We start from the raw sequence: 17,741 nt of genomic DNA, 5'->3' as shown, positions 1-17,741 counted from the left end.
GGTTTTAGCTCCATCAAGAGGGCCCGAACCTGGGTAAAAACATAGTGTCCCTCGTCTCCTGTTACCATCCGCCTAGACGCACGGTTCAGGACCCCCTACCCGAGATCCGCCGGTTTTGACACCGACATTGGTGCTTTCATTGAGAGTTCCTCTGTGTCGTCACCGATAGGCTCGATGCTTCTTCGATCGTCAACGACGATGCAGTCCAGGGTGAGGCCTTCCTCCCTGGACAGATCTTCGTATTCGGCGGCTTCGCACTGCGGGCCAATTCGCTTGGCCAGCTGGAGCAGATCGAAGGCTACGCCCCTGGCCGTCAGGTCAGATTTGGAAGTTTGAACTTCACGGCTGACATCCGCGGGGACTTGATCCTCGACGGATTCGAGCCACAGCCGAGCATGCCGTACTGTCACGATGGGCATGATTTAGCTCTGCCGCCGGACAGTACCCTGGAGGCCGCACTCGAAACCACTCCGATCTTCAATTCGGAGCCAGCTCCGCAGATCGAGGATGGATGCCTAGACACCGCCTCGGGGGCTGCAACCTCTACGGCGATAGAGCCGAACACTGACTTCGTCCCTCATAAAGCTCGTGACTCCAAGGTGCCGGACTCCTCGCCGGACTCCGAACCTCCCGCGCCCGCCCCGATCGAATCCGACTGGGCGCCGATCATGGAGTTCACCGCAGCGGACGTCCCTCAACACTCACCTTTCGGCGACATCTTGAGTTCGCTAAAATACCTCTCGTTATCAGGAGAGACCTGGCCAGATTGTGGTCAGGACGGCTGGGATGCGGACGACGAAGAAATTCAAAGCCCACCCACCACCCACTTGGTAGCCGCTGTCGACGATTTAACTGACATGCTAGACTACGACTCCGAGGACATCGACGGTATGGACGACGATGCCGGGGACGACCAAGAACCAGCACCCAACGGGCGCAGGAAAGCCACCCCATCCCACAACGTATGCATGGTGGACACACCAAAAGGAAGCGACAATGAGGAAAAACGGGACGTGGCGAAGGACAACTCCCCCAACAGACAAACAAAGCGGCGACGCAAGCGCCGCCCGAAGACCGGCATCGACAAAAACGGTACCCATATGGACCCGGCCCTAGAGCAGGGCGAAGCAGTGGACGACGCACACGTCAACAAGCAGCCAGCCGGACATGAACTGGACAAGCAACCCATCCCCGGCGAAGATAATCTCACATCACCAGAGCATATGAATCTCCATAACAGGCTCATCGCCACTGCAAGAAGTTTGAAGAAGCAAAAGCAGAAGCTCAAAACAGCGGAAGGCACACTCAAAATGAGATGGAGCAAAGTACTCAACACCGCAGATAAATATGGCACTAGTCACCAGACAAAGAGCTACCCGAAGCGCAAGCTGTTGCCCGAATTTGACGAGGAGGCCTTCGAGCCCCCGCAGTCAAAAAAGAAAGGGGCCGCCTGGCCGGATAGACGACCAGATGACAGGCAAAGAGCAACACGGGGCGCCACACATAAGCCGGCATATGATCAGCATAAAGATCTTCAGAAAAAGGATAACCCGGCTAGGTCTATCTATGGGCCAAAAAAGAAGACTCCAGGAAGTAACACAACCAGCCGAGCATTTGAAGACAACGGCACACCCAAATACAGGGGCGCCGCACACCTACTATGTTTTACCGATGAGGTACTGGATCATGGATTTCCGATGGGATTTAAACCCATAAACATAGAGGCATACAATGGAACAACAAACCCCGGAGTCTGGATTGAGGATTATATCCTACGCATACACATAGCAAGAGGAGACGATCTCCATGCCATAAAATACCTTCCCCTCAAGCTCAAAGGGCCGGCCCGGCATTGGCTTAAAAGCCTCCCAGAAAATACAATTGGGAGTTGGGAAGAGCTTGAGGATGCGTTTCGAGCAAATTTTCAGGGGACTTTGTTCGGCCTCCGGATGCAGATGATTTAAGTCACATAACTCAACAGCCAGGAGAATCATCACGCAAATTCTGGAACATGTTCCTCACTAAAAAGAACCAAATAGTCGACTGTCCGGACGCTGAAGCCTTAGCAGCCTTCAAACACAACGTCCGAGACGAATGGCTCGCCAGACACCTTGGCCAGGAAAAACCAAGAACAATGGCTGCACTAACAAGTCTCATGACCCGCTTTTGCGCGGGGGAAGACAGCTGGTTGGCTAGATGCAGCACCAGCGACCCGAGTACATCCGAAATCAGGGATGGAAATGGGAAATCACGACGCAAAAAAGATCAGCGCCGGAACAAGGAGAATGGCCCAAATAGTACGGCGGTCAACACCGGATTCAAAAGCTCTCGGCCGAACAACAAAACACTGCCCTTAAAGGATAACAGTGACAAGCTATCCAACCTCAACAAGATTCTAGATAGACTGTGTCAAATACACGGTACCTCCGGGAGGCCTGCAAACCATACCCACAGAGATTGTTGGGTCTTCATGCAGTCTGGCCGACTTAACGCCGAACACAAAGGGCTCGACACACCAAGTGAAAGTGACGAAACCCAAAAGCAGCGCTCCGGAAACCAAAAGACTTTCCCATTAGAAGTCAAAACAGTGAACTCCCTTCACGTGATAACACGCAGCACGGCCCCTGCTATACCAGGACACCGTCTGCAGACTGGGGATAGAACCCACCAAAATTCGCTATAGCAAGCACTTCCTTCAAAGGAGTGACGCCAGGCCTTTTTAGCCAATTTTACAGGCTCTGTACCACTAGGGGTCGTGTTCGGTTCATCCGACAACCTCCGTCGCGAAAAGCTCACCCTCCATCGCCCCATTTAGCAGTAGCCCTTAAGCACTACTGGGGCGTGCAGCTTTCGCCCGCTTTAATGCAATACCACATTACGCGTCTCTTACGCTTAAAAATGCCCGATCCACGTGGCATATTCTTAAGACTCCAGGTGTCTCTCGACCACGGAGAATGTGCGGCTGCCTAGACAGCCACACATTATTCCGACCTTGCAGGTCAAAGCCCCTAAAAAACAGGTCATTTAGACCTCGGACATGGTTAGATGAGTCCGGCGTAACTTAACAAGGGGCTTCCCAGCCGCATACCCCTTTTTTTAGGGGGCCGCGCGCATACATGATGAAAGCTAATAAAGCTCAACTTTCTTCATCTTCCAAATTATACCTTATTTTGATACACTTTTTGCACGATATTTCTTAGAAACTAAGTCCTTCTCTTTTACAGATGAAGCACGTGCTACACCCGTCCAGGATACAGCACAACGGAGACACAGGCGCAGACGTGCAGTAGGGACCCGTTGCAAGGATTCTTTTCAGATTAAGACCCTGCATAAACCTTTCTCACTGTCTCTTGTTGATAAACACCCCCCGGTTTCTTACCAGAGCCGAGGAGGAGGCTGGCGTTGTGGCATCGGCCGCGTCAGAAGTCCCTGCCTGTACCTGGACACTAGGGGCTTAGGGCATTTATTCTGCCCGATATCATAAAGACCGAACACCTCAGGGAGTGTTCGGCGTCTCGAGTTAGGCCTTATATGCATCAGCTCTGAATCATGCCTTTGGTCAAATGTTGGGTTTGCCCGGCTCCTGTGTTTTGCTGCCTTACGTTCCGTATCATCGGCTAACGCGACACCAGGAGAACTACTGCGATTGTGCCCCGGTTCGGCCGGGAGAGCACCTCAGTAGAGAAAGCCAAAAACTGACTGTCATGATATAGCGAGAGACTGGTCAACCACTCGATCGACCATTGGAATGTTTAGAATTCCTCCGCTTTGATGAAGGACCGCTTCCCGGTCAGGCACATACGCGCCCCAAGTTCGAAGAAGCGCGGTGCCATCAGGGGCTATATAGTAGCTCCACATTCGAGCTCCTATGGCTAAGTGAAAGTGATAAAGCATTATAGTCCGGTTGCCTAGTTTGCTATGCTATCACCTCCTTAAAAGGACCAAGACATTGGATTAAGTGTGAAAAAGCGTTTTTCTTTTTGCAAACACCCCGGCACCATGTGCGTGGGGGCTGAAGCCAAAGACTGCCATCTTTCAGATTATACATACATATATGGCCGCACAGGAGATAGTTCAATACTTGAACACACAAGTATAAAAAGTCATTGCATTATAAACATGATCTTAGAAATCATGCATGTCATTCAAACATAACATCTTTCGAGCACTGCGACTCTATTATACGAGCGCCCTGCAGGACTTCCTCAAAGTAATGCTCGGTGGGGAATCGTCTTTTGTCCGAACCCCGGGATGCAACAGCGGTGGCATCCATCTCCGCCCGGTATGTTTTACCACGGGCGAGCGCCATCCGCGCACCTTCTATGCATGCCGACCGCTTCATCGCCTTAATATGCGGCACTGCCCCAAGGAATTGCTGCAACAAGCCAAAATAACTCTTCGGCTTGGGCCTTTTCGGCCACAGATGAGTTACCACATCCGTCATGGCCAGTCCGGACAATCTATTCAGCTCAGCCCACTCAACCAGCCGATCACTCAAGGGAAGTGGACGCTCCGGACTATGGAATTGAGACCAGAAAAGCTCTTCCATTTCATGATCCTCCTGGCTTCGAAAGTGCACGACTGCGTCAGCCGCACTCGCCGCCAAGTCCAGATAAGGATCCTCCGCACCGTACAATCGGACTAGCTGAGCATACTTCGGATCTGTGAACTTCCTACGCAGCATAAAGGGCTTTCCAGCCACAATGTCTTCGACCTGACGCAGTTCCTCCTTCATAGCCCGCATCGCACTACGGGCATCCTTGGCCTCGGCATCGGCCTTCTTCAGGTCCTCTTGCTCTGCTCGACGTTCTCCTTCAAGAACTTCCAGGCGGTCGGTAGCAACTCTTAATTTCATGGCCATTCCGGCCATCTCCTCCCAGCTTCGGCAGTGAGCAGCCTTCTCGGCTTCTAGCCCTTCCGCTGCCTTCAAGGCAGCCGCCTCGCTTTTTCTGGCTTGCTCCTTGGCCCGAGCAAGTTCTGCTCGAAGGTCCTCCACAGCAGCAGCACCATCTGCGTCTAAGCATACAATTTGTAAGGAATGGGCGTCAGCTCCCTTACTAACCAACCGCAGAGCAACCACATACCTTGTGACTCATCAAGTCGTCTATTGACCAGCGAGATGTCCGCATCTACAGCGTCGAGTTGCTTCTTCAGCTCGGCAAATTCATCAGTCCGGCTGGCCACCGAACATTCCGCCACCTACATGGGAAAGGCGACAGTTAATAACCGAGATTACGATCCTAGGCACGCTGTCGTTTTCGACAGCATACCAAGTCTCGGGGGCTACTATCTATACAGGGCGCACTTCATGTGCAAAACTGTCAACAGGTATGTCATTTTTTGCGTACCTCAAATCCCGTCAGTAAACTTCCGACGGCCTCATACAACCCGGTTTCGGCGGACGAGATCCTCTCAATCACATCACCCATTAATGTGCGGTGATCTTCTGAGATGGACGCCCTCTTAAGCAAATCCTGCAGCTCCATCGGCCGTACTCCAATGGGCGCCGAACTCTCCGGTCCCGCCGGATTTGAGGAGACCCTCCGCGACGACACCTCAGGGTCGTCCGCCCCGCACGATGGGGCGGCAGATGAAGGCGTTTCGCTTTCCATCATCTCCGGACAAAGGTCTCCCGAAGATGAGCTGTGCTGAGATGGGCTGGGATCCGAACTACAAGGTAAAAACTTTGTTACCTTTAGACATTAAGCAGGGGTGTCTGATAATTATAAAATCCCCCTTTTCACTTACAACTTGTTAGAGGGCTGATTCCTCCGAGGAGACAGTACGGCCGGGGCGCTTTCTGGCGCAGGACCTTCCGGTACAGATTTCTTTCCCCGCTTTGAGGCCTTGGCTTCCGGGTCTTAGAAAGCGTTCCTCTTCTCCCCCTGGAAGGAGGGACTCTCGATTCCTCCCTTACCAAACGCCTCCTTGGCAGAGGTGATAGTTTCCCCGTGCCCCCCTTCGCCCTCACTCGAAGGTGCAACCTCCAACATTTTGATTAACACGGGATCCTGCGTGGTCTCAGGGAGGGGGGCCGGACACCGTATCAGTTTTGCTTGCGCTATCCACTCCTGTCCAGGGATAGCTGGTTAAAAGGCAAGCTCACGATAAATAAATGGATGGTGTGTCTGGACACAGGGCTACTTACTTGAGTATCCGGGCGATTGCAGCTTAGGCCAGCGTCCTCGGTCAATTCCGAATGCGCCTCTTGCGATCCGAAGAACAGTTTATACATCTCCATGGGAGTCAAACCCATGAAGTGTTGAAGAGCTCGTGGCCCCTCCGGATTAAATTCCCACAGGCGGAGGGGGCGACGTTTGCAGGGCAGTAGGCGCCGGATCAACATGACCTGCACCACCGCGACCAGATTGATCTCCCTTTCTTGGAGGCCTCGAATCCGGTCCTGCAACAGGGGGACGTCTTTGGGCGGCCCCCAGTCACGCCCCTTGTTGACCCATGACGTCAGCTGTTGTGGAGGGCCCGAGCGAAAGACGGGCGGCGGCTTCTGCCTGCTGCCCCGGGGAGCGGTGATATAAAACCACTCCTGTTGCCACAAGCCGAGCTCCTCTTGGAAAGAGCCCTCGGGCCATGGAGCTTCGGCCCTCTTGCTTATAACCGCCCCGCTGCACTCTGCCTGACGCCCCTCAATCATCTTCCGCTCCATGTTGAAGGTTTTGAGCCATAAGCCGAAGTGAGGGGTAGTGCGGAGGAAGGCTTCACAGACGACAATGAATGATGAGATATGGAGGATGGACTCCGGAGCCAGGTCGTGGAATTCCAGCCCATAGTAAAACATGAGCCCCCTCATGAAGGGATCCGTCGGGAAGCCTAAACCCCGACTGAAGTGAGACGTGAACACGACGATCTCGCCAGGCTCGGGAGTTGGGATAACTTGCCCTCGGGCAGGCAGCCTATGCGAAATCTCGTAGGTTAAATACCTGGCACCTCTCAGCTTTAGCACGTCCTCCTCCGTGACGGAGGAGGGCATCCACCGGCCTCGTAGATCAGGACCGGACATTGTCGAGGATCGAAGGTACCTGGATTCGGAGCCCTGGGTGTTGGAACTCAGGGAGAGGGGCGGATTCGATAGAGGATTGACTAAAAAGAACGGGCCTTGGTCTCATTATAAAGAGGAAGAATACCAAGAGCCGTCCCCGTGACCGTTTGGAACCCGCCTTCGATGGAGGGGGCGTGGCAACGGGCGCGGTTGGGTTACCCACGTCCGTATTAATGGGAATCCCGGAATAAGGGGAACACTATCTCTGCTTCGACAAGACGTGCCAAGGAAACCGCCTCGCTAAACATGCTGAGGTGGAACAATAAAAACAATTCGAGTAAAGGCTTGGAAGTGGTGTGATGTTACGCCACAGAATACGTCAGCATATTGATCTTGTGTAATATTATTCTCTCTACGGTGGTATGTGGAATTTATTTTTGCAGAGCCGGACACTATCCTGGTGTTCACGATCTTCTATAAATTATTCGGAGGAGGAACCCGCCTTGCAATGCCGAAGACAATATGCGCGCCGGACTCGTCGTCATTGAAGCCTGGTTCAGGGGCTACTGAGGGAGTCCCGGACTAGGGGGTGTCCGGATAGCCGAACTACCATCATCGGCCGGACTTCAAGACTATGAAGATACAAGATTGAAGACTTCGTCCCGTGTCCGGATGGGACTTTCCTTGGCGTGGAAGGCAAGCTTGGCGACACGGATATGTAGATCTCCTACCATTGTAACCGACTCTGTGTAACCTAGCCCTCTCCGGTGTCTATATAAACCGGATGGCTTTAGTCCATAGGACGAACAACAATCATAGCATAGGTTAGCTTCTAGGGTTTAGCCTCCTTGATCTCGTGGTAGATCTACTCTTTTAACCCACATCATCAATATTAATCAAGCAGGACGTAGGGTTTTACCTCCATCAAGAGGGCCCGAACCTGGGTAAAAACATCGTGTCCCTCGTCTCCTGTTACCATCCGCCTAGACGCATAGTTCGGGACCCCCTACCCGAGATCCGCCGGTTTTGACACCGACAACGAGCCCTCCACATCCGACTCCTAGGGGGTGGGTGACATTTCCGGCTTCTTGCCTGCCATCGCCACCACCCGATCCAGGAGCCGCTTTTCAGCTGCAATTACGAGGGACTCGGCCAGCCGGCTACTATCCGCGGCGCAGGCGGCCGACTTCTTGTAGTCTCCAACTACTGTTAGGATTCCCTTGGTACTCGGCATCTTCATCTTGAGGTAGGCGTAGTGGGGGACCGCCATGAACTTGGCCAGAGCGGGTCGGCCAAGCAATGCATGATAAGGGCTCTCTAGGTCCACCACCTCAAACCAAACTGGCTCTCGGCGGAAATGATTCTTGTCTCCAAAGAGGACATCGATCTGGGTCTTGCTGATTGGTGAGCAGGAAAGGCTAGGGACTATGCAATGGAATATAGTCTGACTGGGGAGGAGCTGCTTTTGCTTGATTCCCAACTTCTCCATTGTGTCACGGTACAGGATGTTTATGTCGCTGCCGCCATCAATCAAGACCCTGGAGAAGCAAGACGCCCGCCTTACCGTTGCAAGGGTTGCATCTAGGACTAAGGCGTAGGAACCGGGGGACGCCATCACTTTCGGGTGGTCGGCCCTGCTCCAACTGATGGGCTTTTCTGACCAGTGCATGAACTCTGGGGTGCTTGAGGCCACCGCATGCACCTCTTGTTGTTGTTGCCGTCTGCTACGCCTATCATCGGCCACACTGGTGAACACGACATAGGCTCCGTGCTCCGCGGGATACTCATCTTGAATGGCGCCGACTGGTCGGGCCGCCAGCTGCTAGGGTGAAGGAGGCGGCGGACCGGCAGGCGGAGGAGGTAGGAGGCCATCTCCCTTAGCAATCCTGGTGAGCCAGTGACACTTCCGAGTGGTGTGATTGGATGGCTTCGCGCCACTGTGGAACTTGTAGGGAGCGTCAAGGGTCTGCTCATACGAGAAGGCGGGTAGCCAGTTGGGCTTGCCGCCCTTCTGAGGCTTGGGCGTTGGCTGCCCCTCCGGCTGCTGATCCTCGACTGTCGCCACCTGCCGCCTGTTGGAAGCCGGCTGGGTGGCCTTCCGCTTGCTGTCGCTTGGGGCTGTCTCCGACTGGTCTCACCAGCCGGAGTCCGAGGAGCTTGAGGTGCTACCTTGCCCGATGCATCGACTAAGATCTCCGCCTTCATGGAGGAGTCGGCCGTGGCGTGCTTGTCGGTGATGATTAGTAGTTCGTCGAGAGTTGCAGGCTCGTCGCAGAGAAGTCGGTGCTTGAGGAGGGTGCCCTCTCGGCACCCGGCGGTGAAGTATTCGATGGCCTGCACCTCGTGCACGCCCTCGCAGGAGTTGCGCAGCTCGGCCCAGGACGTGAGGTAGTCGCGAGTCGATTCGCTGGGCCCTTGGACGCACAAGGAAAGCTGCTATAGCTTGGGAGGCCGCTTGTACATGCTAGTGAAGTTGCCGATGAAGGCCTCAGTAAAATCCACCCAGCTGTTGATGCTGCGGGGCTTCAGGCTGTTGAGCCACGTCCGGGAAGTGTCTTGAAGCATGAGTGGGACGTACTTCACAGCAACACGCTTGTTGTCGTTCGCTATACTAACGGTTGTGGAGTAATCAACCAGCCAGTCCTCCAGCTTCACGGAGTCGGTGTACTTGGGTGTACCTCGCAGGAGAGTGAACCCTTTGGGGAAGGGCTCATCTCGGATTCGGGGGCCGAAGCAAGGCGGGCCCAACGCGTCTTTTTCTGCTAGCGCCAGGGATCGGTTGAGGTGATCGATCCGATGGCGGGCGTCATTCTCTCCGACTCCCTCTCGGCGGCCAAGGTGGTCGCCGAGTGTCGGGTGTATGACAGGAGGCGGAGTGGGGTGCCTTGCTCCACGAGACAGAGGAGGCGGCTGGTTGCCTCGCCGCTCCACCGCATGAGGGCGGCCGTCCTTGTCGCGCTCGATGGAGAGGCACGTCCGACTGCGGCTGGCAGCCGGCTCGTTGCCCTTTCCTTCGCGGGCGCCACCAGTCGGCGTCCGGGATGTCGCCCCATGATCTTGGCATGGGGGCGGCTCGTTGTTTCGTCGGGCTGGAACTTCAGTGCGGCAGGCGGCTTCGTGCTGCACGGCGGCCGCGTCTAGGAGCTGTTGGACTTGCTTCGTCATGTGGCGGCGCTCATCGTCGTCGTATTTGTCCAGCTCATCCGTCACCGCCTGGTCGGCCCGGATGTTCTCTGCAGGCGTGGCATAGATGGGGCGCTCCGCCCCGAACATGTTGGCGACAGTCGCGCCACGCTGCCGAATCGTGCCGAGGCGGCTAGGCCCCTCAGGAGCCGGCATGCCGGCAACGGCCCAATCCATCTCACGTCGGTAGGAGTCTGAGAGACGACGCATGCTGGCCAGGCGGCCAGCGCTCTCGAGAAGCTGGATGCGGCATGTCTCCAGCACCTCAGCATCCGCGCCTTCTGGAATGGGCGCCGTTAGGTCGCGCAGAGTCGTGTCGAGGGGGTCTTGAGCATGCTCGTCCGAGTGCTCTCCGCTGTTGATGACGAGCACCTCCATGACGGTGCTTCCGCCGCTGTGCTCGCGAGGAGGCGGCTCATCGTAGACCACCACGTTGGTGGGGAACGCGTCGAGCGATGCCGTGTCAGAATCGACGATCATCGGATCGGTGGAGCCAACAGACTCCAGGTCCACAGCAGGCTCGCTAGTGACATGGAGCTGGTCGAGGAGGCTGATGAGGCGTCTCTCAGGGCAGCTGGTGCCCGCGTCGGAGGCCGGCTCGTCGGAGAGGTCGATTTCGCCGACGAGGTCGGAGAGGCGGCTCGCCGCGCAGGCGATCTCCGCACCGTGCAGCGCGTCAGGGATGACGCCGTCAGGCGTGCTGGGCTGGCTTTGCTCGCCAGGAAGGAACAGGGTTCCCGTCCAGAGCAGATCTCCGGGAGACGGTGCACCTCGCCCCACGGTGGGCGCCAAATGTCGGGGGTTGGGTGCGACATATGCCAACGGATGGCTTATCATGGTGGGAGTGAGTAGAACGTCGCCGGTGCCTGGAAGCGGGATAGGGCGTAGACACGTATGCCGGCGAACTTTACCCAGGTTGGGTGCTCTCCGTGGAGATAATACCCCTACTCCTGCTCTGCGGGGTCTCCGCATGATCACTAAGGCACTAGTGCTACAAGTCGCTCCTTGAGTTGTATCTAGAGGTAGGAGAAGGCATGGCTAGCTCTTCCCTGCCCTAGGTAACTGGCTAGTTCTATCAGAGTTGGAACCCTTTGCATGGGTACCCTAGGGGGTTTATATAGGCCTACCCCCTAGGGGTACAATGGTAATCTGTCCGGGTGCTGGGCCTGGCTGTCAGCGTCTCCGGCCTCCGGCTTCTCCACCGACCGTTGGGGCCCGCCGCCTGGTGGGCCCCGCCATCTGGTGGGTGGCTACTCACTGTAGTCGTGCCGTTGGTGACGAGGGCTTGGTCATCTTCAGCATGGCTATAGTCCCGCCGCCTGGTGGGAGATCACTGTAGCCACACCTGGTCTTATCAGCTTAATGGCATGCTTGCCTCGGGGCGAGGGACGGCCGCCTGCTGGAGGCCGGCCCTGCCCGAGTCCGACTGGTTGGGATTCCGCCGTCTTCTACGGAGTCTCTGCCTGATAGGGCCCGCCGCCGGCAGGCCGTACCGACAGGCCGTCGTGGGGAACAGGACTCCGCCTGCTCAGAGCGACGTCAGGGGAGACATGGCACAGTGCCCCGTCGTGCGGAGATCTCCGCTTGTACGGAGCACTGTAGCCACGCCTCCCGGGCGCCGGGGAAGACGTGCTTCACTGCAGCCATGCCCTAACTTGTACTCTTGAGGGGGGTTTGGCTGTACAGTCGCCACGAGGTGGCCGCCTGCTTGATGCCGCCCTCTTCAGAGGCCGGTGGGCAGGAACCGGCCACCCGCAGCATTGTTGGCTGGGGTCGGCCGCCCTCTGGTAGCCGGCCGTTAGGCCAATCGGCCCCCAGAGGGCGGAACTTCTGCTTAGGGCCCAGCTAGGCGGAGCTGGCCCAGAGTCTTGATAAGTCCTGGGACCTGGGTGAGGCTACCCATGGCCCATTACTCCGACAACACGTTACCTCATCAACCGTATGCCCACTCCGGTTCTCAACAAGGGCACACCTCTGTTTCGTCTGTTTCATGTTCAGCCCAATTACTCCTCCCTTCGGATTTTTGGGTGTGCTTGTTGGCCTAGTCTCCGCAAGTACAATGCTCACAAGCTTGAGTTCCTTTCCAAGATGTGTGTCTTCCTTGGCTATAGTCCTTTGCATAAGGGCTATAAGTGTCTTGACCGTACCTCCGGTCAGATATACATCTCTCGTGATGTTGTTTTCGACGAGACTGTGTTTCCTTATTCCCAACCCGGCGTCTCGGTTGATCCCGCTTCTCTTGAACATGCCCTCACTTTTCCCTCTGATGAACCGCTTCCGAATGTCCATGTGCATAAATATGACTTGTCCTATTTGTCACCTAACTTGTCCTCTGCAGGTGCTATTGCTTTGAGTTCCCCTCAGGTACATGTTGCTGCTCCGCCGCCTCCTGATGAGCCCGACGTGCATTCTCAGGACGTGCATGTCCCGCCGCCCGAGGCAAGCACGGTTGCCTCGCCAGATGGTGCGACCGCGGATGTGGCTGGGTCACCACCCTCACCGGCGCGGCTGGGTCGCCACCCTCGCCCGGTGCGTCGCCCAGGCCGCCACTTTCGCCTGGGTGGTCTAGCCCACCGTCGTCTCTCGTCCCGTGTCGCCTGTTGCTGAGGTCTCCTCAGTCGCGACACCCTCGGCCGAGCCCTCGTCGCCGCCGTCTTCTCCTACCGGCAATGCACCTCCGGAGCATGCTATGGTTACACGTCATCGTGATCATACGCGCAAGGAGAAGTCTTACACTGATGGCACGGTTCGGTATGACTCGCCGTCGTGCCTTCTTCGCCGCGCCAGTTTCCCACCGTGATGCTCTGGGTGAACCTGCCTGGCGTGCCACCATGTCCGAGGAGTTTGCTGCTCTCCGTCACACTAACAACTGGATGTTGGTGCCTCGGCTACCTGGTGTTAATATTGTGAGCTACAAGTGGATTTTCAAAATCAAGCATCGTCCGGATGGGTCTGTTGATAAGCACAAAGCTCGCCTTGTTGCTCGCGGTTTCACTCAATAGCATGGGATTGACTATGGAGATACTTTTAGCCCGGTGGTGAATCCTGCCACAGTTCGCTTGGTTCTGTCTCTTGCTGTGTCTCGTGGTTGGAGCCTCTGACAGATTGATGTGAGCAATGCCTTTTTACATGGGTTCTTGGCTGAAGATGTGTATATGCAGCAGCCACCCGGGTTCGAGGATGCCACATATCCCTCTCATGTCTGCAAACTTCAGCGGTCTATTTATGGTCTCAAGCAGTTGCCCCGTGCCTGGTATGCTCGTTTGAGTCAGCGCCTTTCGCAGCTCCGTTTTGTTGCCTCCCGATCAGATGCATCTTTGTTCATCTTGTCTCAGGGTGCCATACAGATATACATGCTGGTGTACGTTGATGATATTGTGATTGCTGGCTCTACCCCCGCCGCGGTGCACCGACTTGTGTAGTCGTTGTCTGCTATCTTTCCCATCAAAGATTTGGGTCGCCTCGAGCACTTTCTTGGTTTGGAAGTGTCATTTCATTCAGGGGGCATGACCTTGACGCAGAAAAAGTATGCTTTGGACCTTCTTCATCGCATCAACATGGAGAACTGCAAGGCTACTTCCACTCCGCTTGCTACATCCGAGAGTCTCTCACGTCATAGTGGTGCACTATTGGGTAGAGATGACTCCTTTCGGTATCGCAGTGTGGTTGGAGCACTTCAGTACTTGACCCTCACTCGTCCTGATATCTCCTTCGCAGTGAACAAAGTGTGTCAGTTCCTGTCTCAGCCAACGGAGGACCATTGGAAGCAGTCAAGCGTATTCTGAGATATGTCAAAGGTACGCTAGACATGGGACTACGGATTCGTAAGTCCAGATTTACTGGAGTGAGTATATTCACCGATGCAGACTGGGCCGGTTGTGTTGATGATAGGCGCTCTAGTGATGGTTTTGCTATATTTGTTGGACTCAATCTTGTATCTTGGAGCTCGAAGAAGCAACCCACAGTATCGAGGTCAAGCATCAAGGCAGAGTATATGGCATTGGCCAATGGCGCGGCTGAAGCCACTTGGATAGACTCAGTTCTCATAGAATTTGGAGTCCCATGGCAGCACACTCCTATATTATGGTGTGATAACTTAGGGGCAATTTATCTGACGGCGAATCTAGTGTTTCATGCTCGGACTAAACACATTGAGATTGATTTCAATTTTGTGAGAGAATGTATAACTGCTTGTGAACTGGAAGTCAGGTTTATTTCTACAGATGATCAGTTAGCGGATGTATTTACTAAACCCGCTACTAGACAGATGCTAGACCGCTTTAGAACCAATCTGAATCTTGTATGTAGTTCAGATTGAGGGGGCATGGAAAGTAGGGTCTAGTATATTGTCCTTGTACACGTATTTGTATACGTATGTAATTGTAATTGTGATCATCTATATATTGAGACGTGAGGCTAGATGTTAACCACCCACGCAAAACCCTAAACCCTGTGTTTCAACTCTCCCGGCACTCCTCCAGCCCGATGCTGGCGTCCACCGACACGTTGTGCGTATCCGGGAGCTTGACGCCGCGCACCACAGCAAAACCGTCTGTTGTGCTCCTGCGGCCGTCGCCGGCATCCGGCGGAGGTCTCCCTCATGTACCACGCCGACGGTGATGCGTGGGCGAAGCCCTTGATGCATCTGTAGAAAGAGGTGGACGCCGCGTTCATCATGTCGCACAGGCCGAACGCTCCGCACCGGGCGTACGCGTCACACACGTCCCTCGGCTCGCTGTAGAAGTTCTTCCACGCCCGGCTGCTCGTGTCCCAGACCAGGCGCTGGATCGCGTCGGCGTCGGTCACCACCACGCACGAGAACAGCGCCCCGGCCTTGGCGTGGTAGGCGTAGGTGACCTCGCATGGGCTTACTGTCACCTGGTACGAGAACATGTCGGCGTACGACGCCATTTCCGGGACGCCGTTGTTGGTGTCTACCCCTAGCCCTAGCACTCACTGGAGCGCTCTCTGTCTCTCTGCTCTCTCTCACGATCAACCAAAGGAACAAGGAAGGGATACACAGCAGGTTTTTTCTTCCCAGCGCACGAACGCTGCTGCCGCACGTACGGCCTTTATACCTCGAGCACGAACTCGGCGCCAATCTGTTACAACGCATGGGGGCTACTTATACCCCGGGACTTGCCGGGCATGAACCCACGTCCCAGTCCACCATGCCGAGCGCCCGATCCGGCCCGCGCAGTCCACGCCCGCGACATGCACGTACATGTCCTGGTCATGCGCGCCCGCCTGGGATCGACTCCAACGCTCCTCCCCTGTTCTCGCCAACAGACGCTACACACACACACACGCACACTTGCCACGGACTCGCGTCCAGCACACTCACCGCACACGCACGCACTCGTACACCAGCCGGACTAAGCCTAGACAGTAGTCAGACTATGCCCGGTACATGGCAGTGGCTTATTTGCCCAACACACTCCCCCTAAGCCACGGCTTAGAGAAGTCCGCCATCCTCGACGCCGACGTCCGCCAACATTGCCTGCTCCGCCGCCGGCGCCCTCCGCAGCTTGGGGCATTCCCTCTTCAAGTGGCCGCGCTCGCCGCAGCGGTAGCAGCGACCGCGCCAGTTGCCGCTGTTGCCCGGCGCCACGCTCGGGCCGTCGTCATCGTCCCGAGCTCCGCCGTGCCGACGCTCCCGCGCTGCCCACTTTGCCGCCGTCATGAGAAGCTTCTCCCCGCCACGCTCGCCGCCGTCTTGTCCACGGCACCAAACCCGCTCGTCGAACGCGCGCAGCCGCCCGAGCGCCTCGTCGAAGGCCATCTCCTCGATGACGCAAAACTGCTCGATCCCGGCGACGACGGGGAACAGCCGATCGGGCACCGTGCCCAGGAGCTTTTTCACGAGTTCCGCGTTGCCCAGCGTCTCCCCGAGATTCATGAACCGCGCCGTCATCCCTGCCAGCCTCCCGGCGTACGCATCCAGCGCCTCGCCGTCCGCCATCTTGAGGCGATCGAACTCCCCGCGCAGCGTTGCCCGCCTTGCTGCGCGCACCCGATCGGGGCCGATGAACCTCACCTTCAGGGATTCCCATACCTCCCTGGCGGTGAGCTTCGTCGCCACCTGCAGCAGCACGTCCTCTGGTAGCCCGCCGAGAATCATTGCACGCGCCGTCTTGCACTTTTCCCGTTCACCGCCGCGTCGCCCGGCGCCACCGCCTCCCACAGAGTGTGGGCGTCGAGGATCGCCTGCGCCTTGATCGCCCACACCATGTAGTTGTCCGGCGTGAGCATCGGCATCGCCATTGACACCGATCCGCCCGCGTCGCCGCCGTGTGGGACGAGCGCCATGGTCGCCGGTGATCGCCTGAACCAAAGCTCTAAATATCAATTGTTGGTGTCTACCCCTAGCCCTAGCACTCACTGGAGCTCTCTCTGTTTCTCTGCTCTCTCTCACGATCAACCAAAGGAAGAAGGAAGGGAGACACAGCAGGTTTTTCTTCCCAGCGCACGAACGCTGCTGTCGCACGTACGGCCTTTATACCTCGAGCACGAACTCGGCGCCAATCTGTTACAATGCATGGGGGGCTACTTATACCGTGGGACTTGCCGGGCACGAACCCACGTCTGAGTCCACCACGCCGAGCGCCTGATCCAGCCCACACCGTCCACACCCGCGACATGCACGTACATGTCCTGGTCATGCGCGCCCGCCTGGGATCGACTCCAACGCTCCCCCTCTTCTCGCCAACAGACGCTACACACACGCACGCCCACTTGCCACGGACTCGCGTACAGCACTCACCGCACACGCACGCACTCGTACACCAGCCGGACTAAGCCTAGACAGTAGTCAGACTATGCCCAGTACATGACCGTGGCTTATTTGCCCAACAGCCATTGAAGTGCACGCCGTTCCACGGCCCGGTGTGGTACTTCTTGACGCCGTTGTGCCAAAGCGCGTTCTCCGGCAGCGCCTTCGTCTTCGTGCAGCGCCACGACGTGATGTACCACTCGGCCCTCGGCCCCCGTCAACAGGTTCTTGCCGGCCTTCATGTCGGACAACAAGGTGTTCGACGGGTGGTCGAACGTCTGCCATAGGCGGGCACCGCTGACCTGATCGTGCGCGACAAGGTTCCTAGAGTCTAGCAGCTGCACCACCGCGGAAACGGCGCCAGTCAAGTTCGTCGACCACGCGACCTGACCGCCGTCCATCAGGAGGAGCCTCCCGGCGTTGCCGAGCACCAGCATCACGGTTGGCCACCAAGCACACACTACCGGACTCGCGGGCTATGCCTACGACCAAGGGCCGTCGGCATAGGTCCTTTCCCGTCGGCATAGATCTATGCCTACGGTTGCCGCCGGCATAGCCCCGTCGGTGTAGATCACGTCAGCGTAGATGTGTCAGACCGTGGGCGTAGTATAGCCGTCGGCATAGGTGCGTATGCCAACAGCCGTGGGACAGCCGTCGACATAGTTTAGCCGTCGGCGTTGTTTTCCGTCTGACGGCAACGGACGGCGCCGTCAAAAGCGCTGGCGAGCCAGGGGACGACACGTGGCGCAGGTATGCCGATGGCTAGGCCGTCGGCATAGATTTCCATCT

The 17,741-nt window shown here is 56.5% G+C and overlaps 1 pseudogene; it reads right to left on the bottom strand.

Moving 5' to 3' along the window:
• Positions 1 to 17,741, bottom strand: part of LOC119361258 — a 42,681-nt pseudogene that overhangs the window by 22,929 nt on the left and 2,011 nt on the right.

This window comes from Triticum dicoccoides, chromosome 2B (assembly GCF_002162155.2).
Source record: "Triticum dicoccoides isolate Atlit2015 ecotype Zavitan chromosome 2B, WEW_v2.0, whole genome shotgun sequence".
In the NCBI taxonomy this organism is placed as follows: Eukaryota; Viridiplantae; Streptophyta; class Magnoliopsida; order Poales; family Poaceae; genus Triticum; species Triticum dicoccoides.
Note: the sequence above shows the minus strand (reverse complement) of the source record. Positions and strands in the feature narration are given on the sequence as shown.